At 44.5% G+C, this 3,704-nt stretch overlaps 1 pseudogene; it reads right to left on the bottom strand.

The window, feature by feature from the left end:
• Window positions 1–1,821: 1,821 nt before the first annotated feature.
• LOC137963152 (E3 ubiquitin-protein ligase AIP2-like) lies at window positions 1,822–3,353 on the bottom strand (annotated as a pseudogene).
• Window positions 3,354–3,704: the final 351 nt, after the last annotated feature.

Genomic DNA, 3,704 nt, shown 5'->3' on the forward strand with positions numbered 1-3,704 from the left:
TTCATAGGGATATTTCTGTAATATTTGATTAAACCCTAACAGGGTGAACCCTATTTAAGGGGTAAGAGTAATGAGAAAAGGGAGGATTGAAGTATTAAGAATTAGGTTAAATCTAGCATAGAGAGGCTTAGAGTTCTCCTCAACGAGCTCTAGGGTTTTCAAGCTTCCCTCAGGCTTGATCTTTCATTTTCATCTTCCCCATATCTTCCTACTACCCCTACGGTAATGCCTGGAAGACCCGTAACCCGTGGCAGACCCCAGATCCTCCCAAAGAATCCTTGTGTCAGATTCGGGACCGTAACAACTGGTATCAGAGCGGGAACACAATTGGTTATTCTATATCCCAAGAAAGATGGATTGCTATGGGTAAGGAATTGGAGGAAATACGAGCGCAGTTAGATGCTTCAATTGAGCGTTCGGCAAGGGAGGCTCCCACAAAAAAGGTCATACGACCTGAAATCTCTAATTACGGCATATGCATAGAGGAGGCAGTTGCTGCCTCGGACGAGCAGAAAGGCCAAGGGCCAGGAACTCCAACGGCGACGACATCGAAATCTGGGGATTCCGAAACACCAAAAACGGCTGCACTGGAAATTTCGACGGCACTCGAAATCTTCGAGCAAGCGCAAAACTTCTGAAATGCCTCCAAGGGCTACGATTCTCCTCCAGTGGTGTGATTCCCCATCGGAGTAGCAGGTGACTCAGTCGCGTCCCTCTGGTCCGTCGGCAAACTACCCGAGAGCCCTCTGTCTTGGAAAAATTCCAAGCAGCGACACCTCAGTGGGCTTCTCGTCACCACCGGCAAAGCAGGATAGTTCGTCAGTGCCGTAAGAAACTTTTCCGCAAGGGATCTCGGTTTCGGGGGGTTGAGCAACGACGATTCACAAGTTTTCGAGACCCCTCTGTCTCGAAAACTATCCAGGCGGCGAAGCCCCGACGGGCTGCTATTCGCAACTGAAAAATCAGGCGATTCCGTCGGTGCCAGGAGAGAGGAAGGAGACGCCCATCGCCGGACTTTGTCGGTGCCATGAGGAACGGAACCGCCGGCCGTAGAGTTTAGGAGCTGCCGAAGGAAGAAGACAACTCTCGATTAAATTTTCCTAACTTAGGAAAATTTAATCAGCCCGGTCCGCTGAGTCGCACGCCGGACCGGAATCCTGAACCGAGTCAACCCAGGTTAACTCGGACTGGCCCACCCCAAAAAAAAAAAAAAAAAAAAGTGGGCAAATAGAGGGAGCGTCATAGCTATCGCGGATGCTACTTCAGCACCTGTGAAGACGTCGACATATAGACACTACTTCCGAGCTTGAGGACAAGCTCGTCTTCCAAGGGGGGTGTAATGTTATATATGCAATAACATTATTATTTTAGTTGTTTTATTTAATTTACTTTATTTTATTTCAGTTTTAGGCCATAGGGGTATTTTAGGAATTATTTATTAATAGGGATATTTTTGGAATATTTTATTCATGGGGATATTTCTGTAATATTTGATTAAACCCTAAGAGGGTGAACCCTATTTAAGGGGTAAGAGTAATGAGAAAATGGAGGATTGAAGTATTAAGAATTAGGTTAAATCTAGCGAAGAGAGGCTGAGAGTTCTCCTCACGAGCTCTAGGGTTTTCAAGCTTCCCTTAGGCTTGATCTTTTGTTTTCATCTTCCCCATGTCTTCCTACTACCCCTACGGTAATGCCTGGAAGACCCGTAACTCGTGGCAGACCCCAAATCCTCCCAAAGAATCCTTGTGTCAGATCCAGGACCGTAACAAAACCCTAGGTTCGTTAAGGAGAAAGCATATCCCCGAGCTCATATAGGAGAACTCAAAACCCTCTGTTTAATCTAAATTCAGACTTGTCTCTTTTCCATTCCTTACACCCCTAAACAGGGATCACGTCAATAAGGTTCAATAGAAAATTATAGATTGCCCCTCTGCGAAATTTAAAGTAAATAAACTTAATGACTAAGTAATTGACTTAACTTACTGAATAAGTAACTTAACATGTAAGTAACTTAATAACTAAGAAACTGACTCAGCCAAAGTAATTGACTCAACCATGATATCTTTGCATGATTCGGCCTGCTATTGAGTTCATAACATTACACCCCTCTTAGAGAAAGAGCTTGTCCTCAAGCTTGAAGATCGGGATGCTTGCCAAAATGTTGCCATATCTCCCCAAGTAGCATCTGTGGCATCCGCGTCAACCCACAGGATGACATAAGTGGTGTAAGCGCTGCAATGTAACACCCTGGACAGAGAGATTGTGGTATTTGAAACCCTCCACTAGCTCCCCCAGTTGGCAGAAAGTTTCCTCTGAAAATTAACAATTTTTTTTTATCCAAGTACTATACTGTGGTAGAAGCACCAATAGTATTCAACATATATTCTCCACCTCGGAGTGCATTTTTTGCTCCTTTCCTTTCTTCTTCAGCCTCATTTTCGCGTTCTTTCCAACTCTCATATGCATGGTTTTCTGTTTGTAGCTCATGCCTGCAGATCGAGCACGAATTATACTCATCCAGCCATTGGAAATAAATTCTTGCAAGGCAACTCCTGCATCTTGTCATCTATAACCAAGTTCTCCCTGCAAAGTGCACATTCTGTCTCTCTCCCTAGCATCACCCAGATTTCAGGTATGATTGTGATGACTGGAAGCCTTGCAACCATCTCTTTTGAGGTTGGAGGTGGCTTCTTTGGTCTAGCACCAATTTCCTGTAGTGAAGCTTTAATGACAGAATGAATGTCCTGCAAACCACTGATTTCTTGCATAGTTTTTACCAACTCTTCCAACATTGCAGAAGTAGCATCGGGACCAAAATCGTTTGTTCTATTAGTCTCCCCATGGGATTGAGAAGACTCAGCAGCACTAACCTGCTCTTGTGTGGTAGCAAGAGTTGTAAGTAAATTATGTACCACGAGCCATCCAGGTGGCCGGGGCTCAAGTCCAACTATTAAATGTCCTTCAAACAGAAATATATAATCTCTGTGCAGAGTATTTGGTGTGGAGTCTGAGGCCTGGTGTCCATTCTCTGCCTCATCTAAATGTTCAAGAGCCCTAGCAATGCATGCTCCCAAGTGCTCCTTTTGTGAAGACTCAGCAACAATGCGTTCTGCATCTTCAAAAAGCCTCAAACCTGCATGCCATAATCCCATTGGTGTACATCTAGTTTGCAAGATCGTTGTTGCCCGACAAATTACAGAATAAATGAATTTATGAAGTTACGGAGAAGTAGAAGAATAGGTTTCAAGAAGAATGGATTGGATCAAAGACACGACTTCTTCAAAAGTCTGTTTCTTCCCTAGCTGTTTCTGTAGCTCTTGCAATTTCTGCTGCATAGAATCTTCGGACGCCATTAGTTTTAGCTCACTTCTCCTTCTTTCCTGTAGCTTCTCTAGTGTCTTAGAAAGGGAAGTGAAATTCCAGAGAATAAGAAATGCATTTCCCGCACTCTTCATGGTCACAGCGGAGAACCAGTATGGAAGCATTGCACCCACAATCAACCCAGTGAAGACTTAAGGTGTCAAAACATCCAGTGTGAAAATTTCAGCACGGCTCACAAAGGCACCAAAGAGAGCCAAAGACACCAAGGCGGCTGAACCAATGGCAAACCTGTTACGGTCCCGAATCTGACACAAGGATTCTTTGGGAGGATCTGGGGTCTACCACGGGTTACGGGTCTTCCAGGCATTACCGTAGGGGTAGTA

The sequence above is a fragment of the Aristolochia californica genome, unplaced genomic scaffold (assembly GCF_029961685.1).
Source record: "Aristolochia californica isolate CCGP_79_NKW_82.1479 unplaced genomic scaffold, dmAriCali1.0.hap1 SCAF_4, whole genome shotgun sequence".
Classification (NCBI taxonomy): Eukaryota; Viridiplantae; Streptophyta; class Magnoliopsida; order Piperales; family Aristolochiaceae; genus Aristolochia; species Aristolochia californica.